This window comes from Triturus cristatus, chromosome 4_2 (assembly GCF_964204655.1).
Source record: "Triturus cristatus chromosome 4_2, aTriCri1.1, whole genome shotgun sequence".
Lineage (NCBI taxonomy): Eukaryota > Metazoa > Chordata > Amphibia > Caudata > Salamandridae > Triturus > Triturus cristatus.
In genome coordinates this window covers 176950393-176973198 of record NC_140586.1, presented here as the reverse complement: position 1 = coordinate 176973198, position 22806 = coordinate 176950393, and positions in this window count along the sequence as shown.

Below are 22806 nucleotides of genomic sequence, written 5' to 3'. Positions count from 1 at the left end.
CCCTGAGTCCACAGCAAAGCTGAGGCCCGTGGCTATCGTGGGTGATGTGGAACCGTGACCCCTGGACACTGTAAACGTTTGCCGCAACACTATCTTGTGGGACTTCCTCGAAGTTGTGCTTTGGGCTCCGAGTAGCCCCAGCCTTGAGCACCTCCTGCACTGAAGATTGCTGGCCTCCACTCCACGAGTGACCCGTGGGCCAGTTTCAATTGCGACCGCTTGAGGCTCCTTCGCGATTGCTAGCCCGTTGGCTAGTAGATCCCCACGAATGCAACTCCTCTTCTAATTGGGCTTTCCTCTTTGCTCCAGATGTGCCCCGACTTACCCTTGCTGGGTGAGTCCCTCAGACCTTGCTGGTCTGCACCGCAGTCCTTTCTCTGATTTCCAGTGACTTGCCGTTGCCAAGGCTTGTTGGGTCCAATCTGGTCGCCGACACCGCAGCACTCGACAGACTTCGTGGGGCAGCTCGAGTCCGGCACGTGGACTTCGTCAGCGTCTCCTGGACCTCGTGGCTGAAGAGTCAAGACACCCATCAACTCACCTGAAGCACCCAACATCTGTGGGCATTAGTGCATCCTGCCCTCGGTCACTGGCAAGTGCTCCAGACTCTGTCCCCTCTGCTTTCAGGTTCCTTACATCCTAGATCCAGGCTTGGATCTCTTCGGACACTTTGCCTCTGCACGGCAGTTATTTGCCAGCTTCCATTGTAATCGAAGACGCGACCCAACACCAAAATACACCTATGCATCCGGCTTCCCTGGGTGAGGTAACTCGAGTACTCCGGTGCTATCGTGGGAGCTAGTCCTAGAACTTCTTAAGTCCAAAAGGGTTTGGTCCTGACTCGATTCTAAGTGTCCCTAATCTTTAAATTTCCAACCGCGACATTACCCATAGAAGCTAACGGGAACCTGCGGTTGTGTTTTTACACACTGCACACGGCCCCCGTGGGTCCCCTGTGTCACTACCTTGGGTGGTTCCTTGGGGTCCCAGCGATTCTACAGGCTCTAGGCCTTGTGTCTAGTTCAGTCATGGTCCTTTTTTTTTTTTAAACTTGTTTTTATTGGCATTTGTTAGTACAGTTGTTACATTTCAGTATGGGATCGTAGCGTCATTAAGTACATTTTTCCAATCAGGTGATATCTAGCGCCGGGAAACCCACGGGTAGCTGCGCGCTTAACAAATTCATATAATAATAATAATAATAATAATAATAATCCATCGTTCAGTCATGGTCCTTATACCACTTTATTGGTATATGGTTTGGTATGCCCCTAGGGCCCAAATGTGTATTTGTGCTATTACTGTTGATTGCAAACTTGCAAATTAAGTACTTCGAACTCCAGTCTCATAAAGACTAGAGGGGTGTGTTTTATGCTAAATACATATATTTTGAATATATACCTGGTGTGGTTGTCCTTTCATTTGATCATTCAAGAGATTATAGACTGGTAAAACAAGCTGCTTTGCATTCCTTCAATACTTAGCCTGAAGGCTGCTCTCCATAGCTACCACTAGGATAGCTTTCATTAAAGGTTGTCTTTAACCAATTCACCATAAGGGGTTGTTTGGACTGAGACAAGGTGCCCACTAGAACTAGTGGCCAGCATATATCAGGCCACCTTCTCACAGACAGGAATCAGGATAGGATAGTTGACCTCTCTAGAATACCGACGGTTGCGCCGCACCCCTCTCTGACACTCTGTTCCTCCTCGAGATTCTTCCTCAATCTTCATATCTAACCCAATTAAATTAGGATAGAAAGTTCTGCTTCAGGTTCTGCAGTCCGCTCTGCATCAACAACTCCAGCATCTCCCAGTATCATCGTCCAGCATCCGCTTCTCCCTTCTAACTAACTAAACTATCTTAATTATACCTTTCGTTTCTCCATGTTCCACCCACTAAAGTTTCAATATCGGGGAATACGAAATTTGATTGGTCAAGCAAGGGGGGAATCTCATACACACCATGCTTACATGTCACAAAAATCAGTTCAACTATTGTTCGTAAACCCATCCCCTTATTTTTATTCATAAATTTTTATTCCCATATACTAATTGTATCAACATTGCAAAATTTAACTTCATCGTGAATGTGTCCCTTCATTGTTGAACTCTGCACCATCCTGTTCCCATGATGTTTCACTTGTTCTTTGGCTCCCATTCAAATGCTCTGTCATTGTTCATGGTTCACTTCAGTGAGCATGCGCAGACTTCGCGTCACTCTATTCAATTCAGCTATGCGAGACAGGCCCAAATACGCACTAATGCTAAAAGTCAGAAGACAAAATGTTAATTTCTTAAATAAAGTGTCTGCACTGTATACCACCCATCTATCCCATTTATTTTATTAATACTTTTCCCCGCATTAGTATTAGTAAATAGCTTGCTTCTTTCAAATAAGCAGATGCCATGCACGCGAGTCTTCAAGACTTCATTTTAGTATCTTCTGCTCATGCGCAAGAATTTCCCTCCAATCGTTAGTTCGTCAACATAAGTAGATGTAGTTGACGCATGCGCAAAACAGTTTTCCCTTTTAAAGCGGTATTAGTCCTTCTTCAATGTTATCCCCGTTAGTACATTCATACCCAAGCTTCACTAACCTGCGTGTTCATGTAGTCCATATTAGTTTATACAAATCTTTATTAATAACTTGTTAGTGAGTTAAACGAGTGGATTGCTTCCGAGCAAGTCTCTTTTCTACGAGACCTTGCTCCATCAATCACCTCTCAGACGGTATTCTGATCCATCACAAAATAATCCATCCCTTCCCAGATGCCAACTTCAGCAATTCTCAGTTTACTCTTCTCTCCTCTGAATTTCATGAGCTACTTCTTTTCTTTCTAAGTCTTTCATCTTTTTGTATAGCTTTCATTTCATCTCTTCAAATTGGATTTCTTCAAATTCCCTCTTTCGTTTCTTTCCTTTCCCCTCCCTTTCTGCATGTATTCTTCTTTTTCCCTTGCTCCTGCAACACTTGCATGTGATCATTATTATCAAAACTATCCATCACAAAATAATCCATCCCTTCCCAGATGCCAACTTCAGCAATTCTCAGTTTACTCTTCTCTCCTCTGAATTTCATGAGCTACTTCTTTTCTTTCTGTCTTTCATCTTTTTGTATAGCTTTCATTTCATCTCTTCAAATTGGATTTCTTCAAATTCCCTCTTTCGTTTCTTTCCTTTCCCCTCCCTTTCTGCATGTATTCTTCTTTTTCCCTTGCTCCTGCAACACTTGCATGTGATCATTATTATCAAAACTATTGTCATTATCACAACTATTGGTAGTATTATTTGACCAAGGAAACTCTTTCCAAAATTAGTTAACCACTTCCCTATCGATGTGATGTTCTTTGTTAGTCTCTCCCATACACCGTTAACCTCCAGTTGGGCCAAATCTTCATGAATTCTTGTAATATTTTCAATATACTCTTTAATTTCCTTACCTTTGTCAGGAATGTAAGGGCAGCAATGTTGAATTTTCAACATTTTCAACATACCACAGACCCCGCCCTCTTTTGCTAATAAGATATCGAGACAGTATCAGACCACAGGAGGTAGCCCATAAACCACAGTGAGACTGGGGCGGTACATGATATCTAACAACAATGTCTCAATGTGGGATTCATTGGAAGGACAAGTTATTCCAAGGCGAACCGTATCATAGAGTATCGGAGGAATGAATCCATACAGGGAAGACACAGGGAGACCAAGAATGTAGGGAAGAATTATATTTTTAACACATGATGGACATATTACGTCATATGTACATATCATACAGGTGAGAAGCACTGCGTGACACTTGGTGGAAATGTAACCAACAAAATACTGTGCACAAGTGCTCGTGGAATTTGTGACGGCGCAAGTGACACATAAAGTGGTATTTACAGCGGTGAAAGGGCGCAACAGAAAAAACAATGGTACATTAAATATGCCGGAGTTGGGGCATTTACACAATTAATGTAGGAATTTTCAAGGAACAATAGAGCAAATGCCCATGTTAAAAATGCGCCAAAAGTAACGCTGTTGAAGTCGACGGCGTTTCGACCTGTAACATTCTAGGCCATCATCAGGACTGGTTACACATATTTGGGGCAGTGTTGCACGGAAATGGTGGACAAAATTTTCCAGCAGGTCAAGGCCTCGAGGAAAATGGGGGAGGTCCGTGAAGGTCTAGATTGATCGAGGGCGGGGGACACAGTCAATGAAAAAGAATTGAAGGGCGAGTGAATCACCGGGAGGGAGTCCGTGGCTAGTAGGTGGCCGGCGTCAGTCCTGTGTCTTCCCTGTATGGATTCATTCCTCCGATACTCTATGATACGGTTCGCCTTGGAATAACTTGTCCTTCCAATGAATCCCACATTGAGAAATTGTTGTTAGATACAATAAGATATCGAGGGCAAGACGATTTTGTAAAACCATAGACCTTATGCAACCATTTCTGGATTAATCATTAAGAATTCTCCAGCAGTATCAGTCGAAAGACAATCAACTACTGTTGACAAATTGCGAATTTTGTGTGACTTTAAAATGACTCCAACTGAGGGTATCAATGCAGCAAATATATCACTCACTGTTTCAGAAAAACTAGCTCCTCTTCTTCGTGTTAGTCCATTAGATATTTCATTGATTCCATTGATTCTGTTCACATGGTAGATCTTTGGAAATACTATTCCAAAGTAACAGCTACCATACCACCGTGCAGATAACCTATAATAGGCATTATTCCTACACACATAATATATTCCTGGAAATACAGGATCAGTTCCCCCTTCTTTTAGTCCCCATCCTCCTATAATTAGGAAGTTGTGTTCACACTCACTGGAACTAATGAAAATGTTATTATAATCAGTCTTCAACCTTTGGAGGCAGGATTTTCCCTTCTTCACAAAGTCTAGGGACATTGCAGCAAGAACCTCACCCTTTGCATATTTTCCCTCTTTCCCAGCCCATGGAGGTACATGGGATTACTGTTTAGCAGCTTTCTTTGTTAAATGCTGTCTCCTTTTGTCTACTAAGTTTTAAAACTCTTTTTCTTCTTCATGCAATATACATGTTAGGTTATCCTTGTTTGCCTGTGCTATATCTATTGGGCTCATTGTTATGAAAAATTTGCCCATGAACTGTGCATCTTTACTACTAAGTACTGGATTTATATTCTTTCTAACAGACAGTTCTGAAAATACTACATCTAGATTTTAATAAAAATACTGGAGTTTCCCAGTTACATAAAATAAAATTGATAGAACACTACATGATACACCATATGATAAAGGTATATGGTGGTAGGTTACCCCTTCTGACACGGATGAGGGTAATTTCATACACACATAACACTCACTAATTTCCCTTGTATTAACGTACTGAGATAACAATTTAGCAAACACTTTTAAAGACAAACCATTATCTGATTCATTGTGATGATAGATTGTCTCATCTACTTTTTCTAATTCTGTTTTAGCGCCTTTCACTGTATCTACTTTTTCATTAGTAACTGTATTATTCCTGTTAGTTGTTACCATTAATAAAGGCACCACCACTGTTAGAAATAACCACTCTAATATTAATGGTAAAATACTACATAAGCAAACTTTAAGACATCTTCGTTTTAAACTTCGTTTCGGTTGTTCAGTGACTTCAACTTCTGCCATTTTAGTCTGAGAAAGTTTTCTTTTCTCTTTTTCTTTCTTTCTTTAAATTTTCTTTACAGTCTTTTGTCCGTGGGGTGGTCTTAATTTGTTTTCATCAATCTGTGCAACATGAACTCACTCTGATTCTTCACATAAATCCAAATTTTCAAGTTCCTCTAGTATGACATAGGTCCACTCAGGGGCCTTGTATTTTCTATTCAGAATCCTCAGTCTTGGGCTTCTTCACGTGAGTTTTACTATTGGCTGTTTAGATTGACTTTGACTTGAAACCTCATTTACTTGCTCTAGTTTCTTCCCTGACTTTCTTAGGTAGTATCCTAATCTTTTCACTCCACCTGGCCAATTATCACCTTTTCTAACTCTTTTGACCTGAACTGCACTTTCACCTTCTCCGTCTTTTTCTCAGGTTCTTTTATTATCATTTTGTCTGGGCACAATCTGTTCTTGTTCTTTTCCACTAATTGTCTCTGCTCTGTATTTTCTGTATTTGGATCTTCTTCTACCTGTACCTGCTCAGGTCTTATTGTTGTTCTATCTTCTTTCACCTGAACTTGTTCTTCTATCTGGTCCTGTTCAGGTCTTATTACAATCTGTTCTTCTCCTGCCTGAACCTGTTCTTCTACCTCACTCTGACCCTGTTCAAGTCTTATTATGATTTGTTCTTCTTCTGCCTGAACTTGTTGTTCTTCTTCTATCTGGCCCTGCTCAGGTTTCTGAGTAGCTTTGTTCACTTCTACCTGAGTGTGTTCTTGTTTCCCTGTCTTTTTCTTCCTACTTTCCTGTCTCCCTAATTTAATTCTTCTTCTTATTTTGCTAACAACTTCAGGTATCTCAATCACTGGTATCCACCCTTCCTGACTTTTACTTGGCTGTTCATCATCTATTTGTCTTTCAGAATCTGTCATTCTAGATTCTTCGACTTCACAACCTTCAGCTTCTGACGTTTCAGCTTGTTCAGTCAATTGCTGCTCTTGTTGTTCAGGTGGGCTTTGAACTCTTCTGGTATGACTAGCATGAATCCAATTGGGTAAACCTGCACACTTCACTGCAGTGGTAGTGACCAATATGACTTGGTTTATCCCACCTGGGTGCTAGACACAATTTCCTCGTGTGTTGCTTGGCTGCCTTGCAACTGTGTCTTCTCCGACCTGATGAGAGACAGAATGCACCAGATCAGCCAATCCTTTGCAATAGTCCAATACCAGATCATCAGTTATATTCATCAATGTATTTCCAGGAATAAATGCTGGTCTCATTGCCCTTCCCATGAGTATTTCATGAGAATTCAATCCTGTGTTTCTGTCAGGAATGCTTCTGAGTCCCATCAGTACAAGAGGCAATGCATTTGGCCATTATAGCATTGTGGATGCACACACCTTCCCTAATCTTGACTTGATTGTGCCGTTAAGCTGTTCAACTACTCCAGAAGCCTCTGGGCAATAAGCACAGTGCAGTTTTTGTTCAATGTTAAATGCAGCACAGATTAATCAAATGATCTCATTATTAAAATGAGGTCCTCTATCTGATTCCAAAGTGACTGGGAAACCGAATCGAGGTATCAACTCTCTCAACAATAATTTAGAAACTGTGAGACTGTCATTTCTTCTAGTAGGGTATGCCTCCACCCATCTTGAGAACAAGCACACTATGATAAGGACATACTTCAATCCATTGCACGGAGGCAACTCAATGAAGTCTAACTGCAGCCTGGTGAATGGTCCGTCTGTCTTTCCAATTTTTCCCCAACTAACCACTGTCTTTCTGCCAGGATTTTGCTGCTGACAGATTAAGCATCATTGGCAAAGGCTCTCTGCAACTACCCTAAACCTCGGATTATACCAATTTTGTCTGAATAGTTTGATCATTGCATCCCTACCAATATATGTTTTCCCATGATATACCCTTGCCATTTGAGAGAGCAAACAATTTGGCATGACTGGTCTGCCATCTGAGTATATCCACACTTCATCTTCTGTCCTCTTTGTACAACCTGACCTCACCCAGATTTCCTTTTCCTTCTCCTCAACTTCTTCCTGCAACTGTCTGACCTCATCCCATGTTTCTAGAGCTGAGAAAACATAAGTTGGTAGCTGGTTTCATCTGTTTCCACGTCCTTGTTGTTTACGTCTTGCACAGTATTGAGTTATTTGGTCAGCATATCAATTACCTGCTGTCACAAAGTCATTTCCTGACTGATGTGCACCACATTTGACCACAGCTACTTCTTTTGGAAATTGTAATGCTTCCAACAAATCCTTTACATTTATGCTATTTCTAATGGGAGATCCTGAAGAAGTCAGAAATCCCCTCTGCATCCAGAGCTGGCCAAAATCATGCACAACCCCAAAACCATATTGACTATCCGTGAATATGGTTATTCTCCAATTCTTCCCAATTTTGCATGCCTTCGTTAAAGCCACCAATTCGGCTACTTGTGCAGACTTGACTCCAGGTAAACAGGATGCTTCAATGACTCCTGATATCTTACATACAGCATATGCAGCACTTAGCCCTCCTTCTTCCGTTCTCAAACATGACCCATCCACGAATAATACATGATCTGATTCCGTCAAGGGTACTTCTTTTATGTCTGGGCGGGGCTTAGTACACAATTTAGTCACATCCAAACAATCATGATCAACTTCATCTTTCACTTCTTCACAACATGGCTCTGGCAATAATGTGGCAGGATTCATCATTGTACACCTTATCAGTGTCACATTTTCTGCTCCCAATATCACTCTTTCATACTTAGTCATCCGAGTAGGAGTGAGGTGCTGTGTTCGAGTCCTTGTTAAAAGAATCTCAACTGAGTGTGGCACATTAACTTTTACAGGATGTCCCATCACAATTGATTCACTTTGCTCCAGATTCATACAGGTAGCAGCTACTGCTTTTAAGCAGCCAGGTAAGGCTGAAGCCATTGGATCCAAGGTGGCAGAAAATATGCCACTGGACGTCGGCTTAATCCATGCCTCTGAGTTAGAACTGAAAGTGCACAACTTTCTCTCTCACAACAAAACAGTGCAAATTATTTTAAATAATCAGGCATGCCAAAGGCAGGGGCCTCATACAGTCAATTTCATAATTTTACAAATACTTCAAAACATTAATCATTCCAATCTATTGGATCCTTTGCTCTTTTCCGAGTCAATTGTATCAATGGTTTCGCCAGCAGGGAAAAACAATTTATCCACTGCCTACAATACCCAACCACTCCCAGAAACATTCTCATCTCCTTCTGTGTCTGGGGTAGTTGCATTTGTTTGATTATTTTTTATTCTTTCTGGGGTCACTTTTCTAACTCCTCTTTCTATTTTATGCCCTAAATATTTAACTTCTTGTTGACAAAACTGCAATTTCTCTAGACAAACCTTCTGTCCTCCTTCGGCCAAATGGTTCAGTAATGCAATTGTGTCAGTGAAACAATCTTCTTGTGTCTTTAATGTCACCAATAGGTCATCAATGTACTGAACCAGAACTGATTTCCCAGGCATAACTAATGATTCTAGACACTTTTTCAGAATTTGATTAAAAATTGAGGGACTCTCTGCGTACCCTTGAGGAACTCGGCACCATGCCAAAACACGATCTCCAAACCGGAAGGCAAAAAGATACTTGCTATCTGGGTGTAAAGAAATGGAAAAGAATGCTTGGCACAAATCAATTACTGTATACCAACTCACATTCCAGGGTATTTGATAAAGGATCACTGCTGGATTTGGCACCACTGGGCAACAAGGCACTACAATTTTGTTAATCTTCCGCAAATCCTGCACTATCCTGTACTTACCACCAGGCATTTTGAGTCGCATAATTGGCAAATTACAAGGACTACCCATTATTTCTTTCAGAATTCCTTGCTCAATCATTTGGTCAATTACGGGAGCAACTCCTTCTTTTACTTCTGGACTCATTTTGTACTGTCGTGTGTTTGGATAAACTGCACCTTCTTTTACCACTATCTTTACTGGATCTACATTTGCCATTAGCCCTATATCTTTTCCTGAAAAGTCAAACACCTCTGGATTCACTGTGGTTCTCAATTCTTCTGGTAATTCACTTTCAGTTAATAATGAAAACATTTCATCCAGTTCTGTACCTTGCTTAGCTAACATCATCTTGTAAACCACATCCTCATCAGGTGTTTGAAAAGCAACACCATCAGGTGTACAGTAGATTGTGCAAATCATCTTGCACAATAGCTCTCTTCCTAAGAAATTTACTGAGCTTGAATCGCAAACCATAAACCGATGCATGTCTTTAAAATTTCCAGTATGCACTTCCATTGGTTTTGTAACTGCGGTTCTAATCTGTTTGTTTGACACTCCTACAACTTGGATAGTTTCTCCCGAGAGGGATAGGTTTGGGATGTCTGCTGTTCTCACAGTAGACCGGGTAGCACCAGTGTCCAATAGAAAAGTGATATCACTACCTTCCACTTTCCCGTCAATAAATAGACCTGTCTGATCTACCAACAAGGATCCGCCAAGCACGCACTCCTCTTCCTACCCCCTCAGGCACCGTCATTGCAAAAAGTCAGAATCATCTTCATCATTCTGCAAAAAATATTGTGAAACCACAGAGGTATTCTTACCACTTTCTCTGTGAAATCCGGTGATCGCACTGTATTTTTGAATGTTCACATGGTTTGGCATAGGAGCTTGTGACACCGGATACTGTAGAGTAACTACCAGCTGCTGCTGTTGCTGATTCACAACCACTTCATTCTGCATCTGCGGATTTAAATTTTGATTTGCCCCATTATTATTCTGGACATTTTTACACTCGTTCTTCCAATGTCCATGCTTTCCACACGCATGACAAGGAAACTTCTACTTTGCTTCCTCTCTACTCATTCGTCCTCTTCCTTTACCACCATTCGACACTTGTTCTCTCTGACTCTGTCCTTTTGTCTGGTTATCAGTTTGGGAACTTAAATTTGTTTCCTGCTGCTCTTCCAATTTCACCTGTGCCCACATCATTTTCTCTTTTAGCTTTCTATGTTTTGCCTCAATGTCATCGCTACAATACTTTGCATATTTCAATATTTCATCTATTGTCTTACTCTGCCAGCACAACATGTGCTGTTGAATCATCTGACTAATCTCTGGTTTCAGACCATACACAAACCGATATACAAAATGTCCTATATAGGTATAACCAATGTTCTCAAATCCACTATACTGCTTGAACACCTGTAATAATCTCTCATAATATGCATGTACAGATTCCTTTGGCTCTTGAGTTGTTCTGTCTATTTTAACCCAATCCGTTTCTTTAGGAGGGATTTTCCCTTTCAGGAAAGTAATCACCTGGTGATATTTCTTCATCACCTCTTCTGATGGCTCTCCTGTTTTGGAATCTCTTGCATATTCCTCACTCGTCCAATCAACTGTGATTTTACACTTTGTCCATAATTCAGCGGGTACTACAATATCAAACAGACCATCCAAATCCTTCAAAAAAACCTTTGAAACTTTCAGAAATCTTTCCACCTGTTTGTACCATTCAACAGGTTTTTCTCTCAACCTAGGGAAATCATTTGTAAATGAAAAAATATCCTGTCTGCTCCAAGGAACATTAACGTATCCACCACCAGGAACTTCTCTCATTGGACATATTCTCTCAATCTTTTCTGATACTCTCACCGGAAATGCAGATGACGCTTCCCTTGCTTGTACTTCCTCTTTCTTTCTTGTCCACCTAATCCTCCATTAGTGAATGTCTCCCCACTTCCGCAAAATGTTCGTCAACTCTTTTATCCATAGTCTCTTACCAGAAGTATTTACATTTTCTAAATCCTTTTCAGGAAACTCCACTCGATATGGTTTTTGTAACAATTTTGATCACCCTATATCTATTCCAATCTCTTAGGCAACATCTGTTAATTTCTCATGAAATACTTTTGCTCCTCTGCATATGCTCTTGCATAAAAATAACAACTCCTCATCATTGTAGATGTTCAATCTTTCTGTGCCCACATTACCAGCTATCATTTCTTCCAAATCTACTTTCAATCTGCTAATATCTAGAACCTTCGGTTGTAAGTTTCCTTTTTCTATTCCCTGTGCCCATCTCTCTAAATCCTCGGGAGTAACTGTTGTTGAACCCCCTGTTCCTATAGGGACAATAGACCCCTTTTCTTTAAAACTTTTGGGTGAAACTCTCTTTGGAGTTTCGGCTAAAGGTTCCATTATTGGGAGGTCCATTAATGAAATGACTGAATCACTCTCACTGGCCTGATCATCAGACATCACTACTTCCTTTCTGGGATTACTCAAAGGAATTGTCACAGCTTGAGGTTTCGGGCAAACCTTTTTATCTCCATATAATGGGATAACATGGCCAATAGTCACTGGTACTGTCAAGGCTTCAGCATTTAAATTCAATTGACTTATTTTCTGAACTAAATCTTCACTAGTTTTATTTAAGGTTTCTCTCTCATTATCTTGCAACACACTATTAACTGACGTATCATGTAAAATTTGTAGAATTAAGGGTGTTCCTATCACTGGTGCACTTGGGGTGACCCTACTAGGTTCTTCTTGGTACGGTGGAGGTTTTTTAATTAAAATATCCTCCAACAGTTCATCATCTGATTCGCCATATCCTGTTGGATTCAAGTGTTTTGTTTTTTCCTTACACTTGCTTCCTGACTGTTCTTCAGCCATTAATTCTCGATATAAACCCTCTGTCAGTACAGCTCTTCTCCAATGCTTAATTTGATCTCCACGTGATTCATAGGGATATCTAGGCAAAAATCCTCTAAATATCCGACCACTTCTGAGTTTTTCTCGTTCAAATGCCTCAATCTCCCATTCTTCTAAAGCTTCATACTGAGTCAATCTAGGATTCGGTTCTAACATATTCATTCGATTTCTCAAATTCTGAAGTATCTTTACATTAAAAGTACCATGATCTGGAAAAGCCAAAACACCATTACCTTTCGTGTACTCCACCCAATTCTCCAACCATACACAAGTATGATATCCTCTTTCCATCATCATAAAAGAAGCAGGCTTTTAGGTGGAGGAATAGGAATTCCCTCTCTAGTCATCACAGGCTTGTCTTTCTTAAATACATTTTTGATTTTCTTTATTAACGTCATTATCTTTCTTTCTCCAAACATTTCAGACGGACAATATAGAAAAGAGTCTTCCATATACAGTCGAACTCCATTACCTACGTCCCGTCCAATGTCAGCACGACTCACAACAGCAGTCAAATCAGGACTCAACATACAATTCCTTTTCAACCAATCCTAGCGCGGCTTCTATCTATCAATCAATCAGGCTCAGACTTGCGCTTATTGTCTGACCAATGCCAGCGTAGCCTTTTGTGATGTCAGTATTACTCCTCACTATTGACCCTTCCTTTACAATCTGCTTCCTTCTCACGCCCGCTGTTTCAACCAATCCCAGCGTGGCTCTTTGTGATGCCAGTATAACTCCTGCAACTGACCCTCCCTTTACAAGGTAATACGATAACTTATTTCTTTTAACTTTTCTTATTAATTATCCGTTAGTAACAACATAAAAACAGCGCTACTCTGTCTGTTCCACTAAACAAAGGATAGATTATAATTTATGCCAGACTCCTTTTCCATACGAGTTAAACCCCAGTTTACCCTTCATTCAAGCTCGGGAGAACCTGTTACTACTTCAGTGTTACCCCTTTTGGGAAATAAGACCAAAGCTTCTCCAGCGAACCCTCTGCTATCACTTGCACTCTAATTTTGTACGATATAATCCCTAATATAACACTGCCAGCCCTGCGTAGCTTCTCAGTATTATGACAACAGACGAGTAGCCTTCTGCAGTGTGGCTTCTTTCACCACCTGCTATCAAAATTCCATTCCCGGGATGCCCAGGTAACCTCTGTACCTGAGCTTCTAGACAACATAAAACAAGACACTAACTCTTTTTGTTAAACATAAATCAATAATCAATATTTATCACGAAACTAGTCAATAATAACCATAGCTCTGCTACCAGAAAACGGATCCAGCGATCAACCAACAACAGATACTCCACTACCATATACTCACCTGGGCCCATAAACTCACAGTGGTTAAACCGCTGGTCGGTGGGGGTTTTGAATTTCACAAGCTGTTAGGATTAGTTTATTCAATACCTCTGTTCATATCTAACTAACCCTTCACAGATCAACAAGTTCTTTCCTCTGTTCGATGGACCATTAGTTGAACTAGTTGATGTTGATAATTAATATAACTCTAACTTTTCATAGTTTGAAGTAAATAACCACAGACTCAGGAAAGTTTAAATCTTTATCTAAATTAAATGCATGTGAACAAACTCAATACAGTACAGTCACCATCATTCACAGAAGAGAAAAATCAATTCATAAACACCGCGCATGTGCCTCGGACTCACACAATAATCAATGCTCCAAGAGAGAGAAGACAGAGAGAAAAGGACATTAACAAATAACGAGAAATGATAGTTACCAAGGATGGTGTGGAAGACCAACCCCCTGGCCCAAGGGCTAGTAAGGGTCTCCTGGGAAAGGTCAGGAGACAAAGGCTTGAGGACAGGAATCAGGATAGGATAGTTGACCTCTCTAGAATACCGACGGTTGCGCCGCAACTCTCTCTGACACTCTCTTCCTACCCGAGATTCGTCCGCAATCTTCAGATCTAACCCAATTAAATTAGGATAGAAAGTTCTGCTTCAGGTACTGCAGTCAGCTCTCCATCAGCAACTCCAGCATCTCCCAACATCATCGTCCAGCATCAGCTTCCCCCTTCTAACTAACTAAACTATCTTAATTATACCTTTCGTTTCTCCATGTTCCACCCACTAAAGTTTCAATATCGGGGAATACGAAATTTGATTGGTCAGGCAATGGGGGAATCTCCATTACACCATGCTTACATGTCACAAAAATCAGTTCAACTATTGTTCGCAAACCCATCCCCTTATTTTTATTAATACATTTTTATTCCCATATACTAATTGCATCAACATTGCAACATTTAACTTCATCGTGAATTCGTCTCTTCATTGTTGAACTCTGCACCATTCTGTTCCCATGGTGTTTCACTTGTTCTTTGGCTCCCATTCAAATGCTCTGTCATTGTTCATGGTTTACTTCAGTGGGCATGCGCAGACTTTGCGTCACTCCAATCAATTCAGCTATGCGAGAGAGGCCCAAATACGTACTAATGATACAAGTCAGAAGACAAAATGTAAATTTCTTAAATAAAGTGTCTACACTATATACCATCCACCTCTACTCTAGCCCATTTATTTTATTAATACTTTTCCCCGCATTAGCATTAGTAAATAGCTTGCTTCATTATAAATAAGCAGATGCCATGCACGCGAGTCTTCAAGACTCCATTTCAGTATCTTCTGCTCATGCGCAAGAATTTCCTTCCAAGTGTTAGTTCGCCATCCTACGTACATGTAGTTGATGCATGCGCAAAACAGTTTTCCCCTTTAAAGCGGTATTAGTCCTTCTTCAATGTTATCCCCGTTAGTACATTCATACCCAAGCTTCACTAACCTGCGTGTTCATGTAGTGTGTATTAGTTTTCACAAATCTTTATTAATAACTTGTTAGTGAGTTAAACGAGTAGATTGCTTCCGAGCAAATCTCTTTTCTACGAGACCTTGCTCCATCACAGACTCCTAGGTGAGAAAACAGAGGGTATGCAGTTCCCAGGAGTTAGATAGGATTCAGGTCTTTCTAAAAAGTGCCCTCACACCCCCCCCGAAGGATGTAATGCTTCATCATTGGGCCAGCTCCTCGTCGGGCCGGCACTGCAATGCCCGACGGGCACCAACGAATGGGCTATTTAGCAGAGATCTTTTGTTGATGAAGCCGTAGGATGAGTGCAGGTGTGTGGGCTAGGTAGTGCAGTGAGTGTGAAAATTAAAATAGGTCTAGAGCAACCCTGTCTAATACCTTTATTCCAAGGGGGCACTAGCCTGACTAAAAGAAGTGAGCACCGACTGGATGTACTGATCCTACAGGGCTTGTGTGGAGCATAGGGTCGACATGTTTCATACCAAGAGTAGCCCCTAATGGGTCTGGTGGCACTTCATCAGGACCGTGGTAAAAGGTTTGATTATACTCTAGCACTACTGCAATGCTGGCTCTAGGATTCGTTTCATTGGATAGTAACCAGCTTTGCAGTGAGAAAACCGGGTCCAATTTGGCCCAGAGAATTGAGACCTGAGAAAAAGGGAAAGGGAGGGAGATAAAAACAAGAACAACCATAGGTCAGTTAGAGAGGTTCTAATGCAAAGGTCAATTTGCATGTAATAACATGCTGAGTGATGTAGTGTGTAGTATCACCACAGTAAGTGAGACAGTGAGTGTCTAGTTATCAAGGTGTTCGTACCGCGTGCCTAATTACTAACTATCAGACAGTGCTTGTACGGATGACTAAACTTTCAACCTTGGGGTGTTGGTTGCACCAATGGTGTTCTAATGTGCTACGACCGTAAGGGTGCTGTAAGTAAATGGTGCTACCATAGTACGACGCTCAATGCTCAAATTTGAAAATTCCATAGCGTACATTATATCCCTGTGCAGTTAGGGTCCTGGTGATTTTTCAGGGAACACACAGAAAACCGTGACAGACACACAAATATGCGGCAATTAAGCTTAAAATTGCGGCGAATTGGACTAAAAATTGCAATCGAACACCTGGACTAGGAGTATCGTCTATGTACATCTTAGAATAAAATTGTACAGTGGCCCGATACTAGAGTATCGAGGAACCCAACTAAGGGCGTGGTGATAATCCCTAAGTCGTGGTGATCATGGCAAAAGTGATAGCGTGGGATCGCACCCCGGTATAGCACATTGTGTATACTTGTGGACTCAGGCCTAGGCAAGTTGGTCTGTGCTGACCTGGGTAACAGAATTAAATACGCGTTGCTGATGGTACAGTTTATTCCTTACTGGTAACGTTGATGGCGGTCAAGCAGCTTGTCCTGCACTGGGGGCACATTTGGTGTCCCTGTGCATCGTCCAGCTCAAACCGGTTCAGGGGCTTCCAGCCCCTACTCTGGTGCAAAACTGGACAAAGGAAATGGGTGGAGCCACCCCTCTTTCCAAACCCTCCGATAGGTGGGTCCCCAGAGCTAGTCCAACCCCTTCCTTCGGTATAAGTAAGGAACCTCTGTACCCAGAACTTTAGATATCCCTGGACAAAACTCTGAAGCTGAATCCTGGAACTTCGAAGCTCTACTCAAGACTAGAGGACTGAAGAAATCTCCCTTGGGGTCAATGAGTGACTCCCCTGCTTGGCAGGCACCAACAAAGCAATTTGCCGGTCTGCATTTCCGAAGCTACCGCCGGACTCCGAAGTATTTGCAGCCCAGGAAGAGGATTTCCAGACATCTCAGAGGCCGACCCGAGTCCCTAGCATAGCTGAGACCCGCAGCCCTCGTGAGTAGCGTGGAACCGGAACTCCTGGTCACCGTGCACTTTTGCAAGTGCATTGACTTCTCGACGTCTAGTGAAGTCATGCTTGGGCTCACTTGTAGCCCCTACCTCGAGCACAGAATCCACCAAAGATTGTTGGCCTAGTCACCCCGAGTGACCCGTGGGCCACCATTTTGTGTTTTGTCTTGAGGTCCCTTTGCAATCCCTGGTCCGTCGACTGGTGGGTCCCTGAGGGGGTAACTTTGATTTTCCTTGGGCTTCTCTGGTTGCTCCAGACGTGCCCTGACTCCCTACCAAGTGGTGAGTCCCACAGACCTTGCTGGTCAGCACCGAAGCATCTTTCTCCTTTCTGTGTGGGTTGCTGTTGCCAAGGCTTGGTGAGTCCAATCTGGACCCCGACAATGCAGCCCACGACATCCTTTGTGGGATAGCTCGAATCCAGCTCCTGGTCATCATCGACACCTCCTGGTCCTCGTGGCGGAAGAGTCAAGCTTCACCTTCTTCACCTGAAATCACCCGACATCGGTGGGCATCTGCCTATCGCCTTACTGGTCACTGGCTAGTGATCCAGACTTTGTCCCCTCTGCTTTCAGGCTCTTCTCATCTTCGAGCCAGACTTGGATCTCTTCGACATTTCGCATCTTCCCGGCAGCACCACTTCTTCGTCAGCTCCCATTGAAATCATCGACGCGACCTGACACCATTTGACACCTATGCTTCATAAAGAGTCTAGGAGGGTGTGTTTAGAAATAAATACATATATTTTATATATATACCTGGTGTGGTTGTCTTTCATTTAGGCACTCAAGAGATTATAGACTGGTAAAACAAGCTGCTTTACATTCCTTCAAGACTTAGCCTGAAGGCTGCTCTCCATAGCTACCACTAGGATAGCTTTCAATAAAGGTTGTCTTTAACCTATAACCAATAAGGGGTTGTTTTGACGGGTACAAGGTGCCCACTATACATAGTGGACAGCATATACCAGGCCAACTTCTCACAATCTCCCTTCCTTTCCCTTTCTCTCAGGTCTTAATTCTCTGGGCCAAATTGGACCCAGTTTTCTCACTGCAAAGCTGGTTACTATCCAATGAAATGAATCCTAGAACCAGCATTGCGGTAGTGCTAGAGTATAATCAAACCTTTTACCACGGACCTGATGAAGTGCCACCAGACCCGTTAGGGGCTACTCTTGGCATGAAACATGTCGACCCTATGCACCACACAAGCCCTGTAGTATCATTACATCCATTCGGGGCTCACTTCTTTCAGTTAGGCTAGTACCCCCTTAGAATAAAAGTATTAGACAGGGTTGCTCTAGACCTATTTTAATTTTGACACTCAGTGCACTACCTAGCACACACACCCGCACTCACCCTACGGCTTCATCAACAAAAGATCTCCGACAAAGAGCCCCTTCGCGGGTGCCTGTCGAGCATTTCAGCACAAGCCCGATGAGGAGCTGGTCCAATGATGAAGTAGGATATGCTTCCGCGTGTCTGTGTGGGCACTTTTTATAAATACCTGAATCCTCTCTCACTCCTAGGAACTGCATGCACTCTCTTTTCCCAACCGCTGAACATGACAACCCTGTCCTCTCAGGGATCATAGTAACAGATCCAGAACCCTTTTGCTCAGTCACTCATGCTCTATCGCTCTCAGAGAAACATACAGAGAATACACAATAGAGCAGTTTCAATATATTTATTGAACCAACGTTATTCTTGTATGAATACATGAGCTGTGATAATCAGTAGACAGAAGCATATGAAAGTGATTACAATCACCAAAATGGTAAATAAATAGCAGGTATAGTTCCAGGATGGTGCTAAAACAGTGGAGAGATGCAGGCATATGATACAGGGTAGTAATCAGACGTACTCCTACTATACAATCCCTACTCTATGTCTGTCTAGAGTGTATGTAGGCGTATAGCCAAGAATCTCCCCAAGGAATGATCCAACCCCATTACCTGGTGGGAAAGAATGTAGGACACCGTTCTAGTCACGACTGGACAACCCTCACATAGATGTCAGGCTGCTATTTGGGGATGCCACAGCATGCAGGGACCTTTGATGTCAGCTGAAGTGTCTCCTCTGCTAACTCTCGTTAAAACTTATTTATTTCTAATAAAAAACATCCTGACGATGTACGTGTAGTTTAGCGTTGTTATTGATACGCAGATAGTCCTGTCGCCCCATGGATTAAGATACAACAACATTTGATCAGCGTGCATAAAGGCCTTGCACTTCATGTTCGGGGCACCATGATAATGTTGCGTGAAGCCAGATGCGGAAGCCAAGCAGTTTCAAAGAAAATAATCCAGCAAACGTGTGTGCAAAAGGTTATAGTAAAATGTTGGTGTGCAGAAAGCAGACTATATAAGAAATGTGCAGCGTTTCAACATGGGCCTAATTCAGGCACATAACACCCACACCTCATACAAAGGGTCGACCTAGAAGGTCATCTACAGACCAGCTGGCAATATAAAATTGTAAAACTGTAAAACATTGAAAATCACTCTAAAAACTATTTTTTTTAATTATTCTAAAAAACATCTTAAAACCTACGGTTTGAAGTAATAAGCACACAGAAAGCCAAGGTGCCTAAAAGTAGAGTAATAGAAGAGAAGAAAAAATCGCTCTGTTAAAAAACAGGCCAAATAGTTCCCACCAAATGGAAACACCAATTGTTTTATATGTTCTAAATGGTAGACGCAACATTGCTGCTGCCAGCAGCTGCCGAAGACATTCCCAGGGAACACCCCTTGAAACAAGTTTATAGAGCAAAGGTGGGTCCATCCAGTTCCCACAGAAGCCTCCAAGGGAGGGACTACATCCTGTAAGTGTTCTGTGTAGCCGGTGTCCTGTTCTCTAGGAGCCAAAGCTTCCCAGGGTGGCTCGAAAAATGCATTCAGTAGCAATGGAATACGCTGGGTACAACTATGCCCATGGACTCTAAGCGGTCCATCAGTGCCTCAATGTCCAAGGGCGCAATCAATTGAGATCTGAGACAGAAATCCAGCACACATTCATGACTGGACAAGAGGCAGTGAAATATAGGTTGTACGCAGTGAGGTCACACAGGCCTGAACGTCAAGAAGCAATGCTCGTTCAATTTTTGAAGCCGAGTTGTACAGAGGCAGTATATCATGCACTCACAGCATTGAAGCACAGGCAGTGCTGTCTCCATTCAAGTTCGAAATGGGACGTCCATTGGGGAGCAGAAAACTTCCAAAAAAGCTTCCCAGCTCAGAGTGTATGAATGATGAAATAACTCTGAAAACTGTCTGAAAGGTGCTACCCACTCCAGAGCCAATATACTTTAAAAAGTGGGGTATTCCCTTCATATCAGACATGTTAAAGGTACGGTGTACCAGCTCCCCAAATGCATTGGGAAGTTAGTATGACCAGCATCTGTTTTTTGAAAAGACCTGGCAACCTGGAGATCAAACATTATGGCCCTCATCCGTTTGAAAAATCATGGCTTTCAGCTTGTTCAGAGAATCAAGTCATATGCTGGAAACATTTATCAAAGGCAATAGCGTTGCCTCCCTAACTGTGCGGTTAGGTGGAAACAAGTAACCATGGAATTAACCGTCACCAAATAAGTGTTGCCGCGTTCCATTCTGACAGTTTGACCCACTGAGATAAACTTTCGTGCCCCCATTCCTACATCTAACCTTGAAGGGCAATTCCCGGTATTCATGCACAAATTCTTCCCCTAATATTTCATATCTGCCTACCTGGTGGTGTTGTAGACAATATTGGAATTGGAAGGTTGTGACTGACAGGGTAATATAACCATGGATTATCCAATATGTTTATGGTATCTCAGCAACAGTGAAAGGCAATTGATTTACTTTTTCAATGTGCATCATGGTATACTTTGCATCTCTTCATGCCATTAATATTTGTTGTTCAGTTAGGTTGTATGAAGAAAACAGATTGCTGCTATTAACATAACTTCACGGCACATGGCCAGAATGTAAGGCTTGAAGGGTCCAGCTTAATAACACAATTGAACGGAGTGGTGACTGTCCATATTGTAAAATAGACATATCCTGCTGCAGTACTTCAATTGCAGAGGATACTATGTTGCCCACTGAATATATCCTGGATGTAATGTGGTCATCTGCACACAGACGGGGGGCCCAAGGAGATTTCCAAGACCCGCAAAGGTGAACTCCCTCAAATAACAAAACACACAAGAGCCCTTGTTTCTATCAAGAGAAAAGGGGGACAAATAAGGCTGACTAAGAAGAAGGCGTCCCTTTAAAGGACGGTTTTCTCACCCAGCATAGGTGGCATGCTTCATCATATTGAAGCCCCCTCGTACCATGAAGCCTAGTCAAGGTGCGGGCTACAACTCCCTCACTGCGAGGGAGGAGCTCAGAGATGTTTTTTGTGTAAGAGGGGTTGTTACCAAAACCCAATGTGAGCTAATAGAGTGTTGAGAGGAATGTGTTGGTAGTGAAGTGGATTAAAACTACCTACAGGGTTTATCTCATAATTTTTATTCTGGCTACCTTGTGCTAGGATTAAAAACAAAAGGTACGACAGAAATCATTAGATCCAATCGAGCTGAACTCAGATCGACATATTTCATCCAATGACCTAGAGAGCGTTGTGGCTCTCTTCAGGATCTTAAGTAAGCTACGGCTGTGAAAATGATATCTACAAAGGAAGGTGTGCAAAAATTATACAACTGTCAATTAGGAGTCATAAAGTTTAACAAGACAGAATTTTACATAAACATGTAATGAACAAAGGAAAATAACCCCCAACTAACGCCCACAAGGATCCCTCTCACAAAGTGTGTTTAGGCAGTTCCTAGGGATTAATATGACACCGTGAAAGGATGTCTAGGATAAGAAGCACCCACCTGCAAAAGTCAGGCATAGTGCCCCAGCTGTCCTTAACATAGATGCTTAAGGTGCAAACCTGTCTCCAACCTGTCTGATAAAAGTTTTGGTGTAAACGTCATATCTAGGTTTCAAAATTGTAGCAAAAAGCATAATAAAAAGCGGAGACCAAGTCAACTCAATGTATGATAAAAACATTTCAATTGAAGGAAGGCAAAACTCGCTCTGTGCTTGTGTTGCTGCAGACAAAGAGAGTATGCCTAAGTGTGGCTAATGTCAGTGATACAGAGTTGAATAAAGTTTTGCTGAAAAAAAAGTAAAACACTCAAATGGAAGTTATGAAATATTCTTAGCATTCTGAATATTCCGTGTTCATCTTACAAAAGTGGAAGAAGCAACCAGGGTACTTACAATGCACCCAAATGAAAGCGTTAGTGTGTGGTTTAATCAAGTGCTACATGAGCCATGGTTCTAGCATTAAGTCAAGAGTGTTCAAAGTTTCAGGAGATTTACCCAAATAGTAAAATGATATCCATGTTGTGGTGTTCTACCAAAAGGTGCTGCACATAACGGCATGTGTCATGCACCGTAACCTATGAGTGCAAAACAAGGAACTCATTCTGAAAAGCAGAGAGTATTGATGTTGGCAATATCGTTAAGTGTGGCCATGAATTATAACAAAACAGCCGTCCAATGCGAGATCAAGATAAGTTTACATGATCTGAGCCGTCTCGTATTGCCTCTAAACTTACAAAACCCATAAGACCATTAGCCAGCACTTATCTCACACCGTAAGCTAAAGACTGGTGGGCCAAATCTTGTTAATTTACAATCATACTTGTGGAGTTCAAATGACACCAAGAGGACGCGT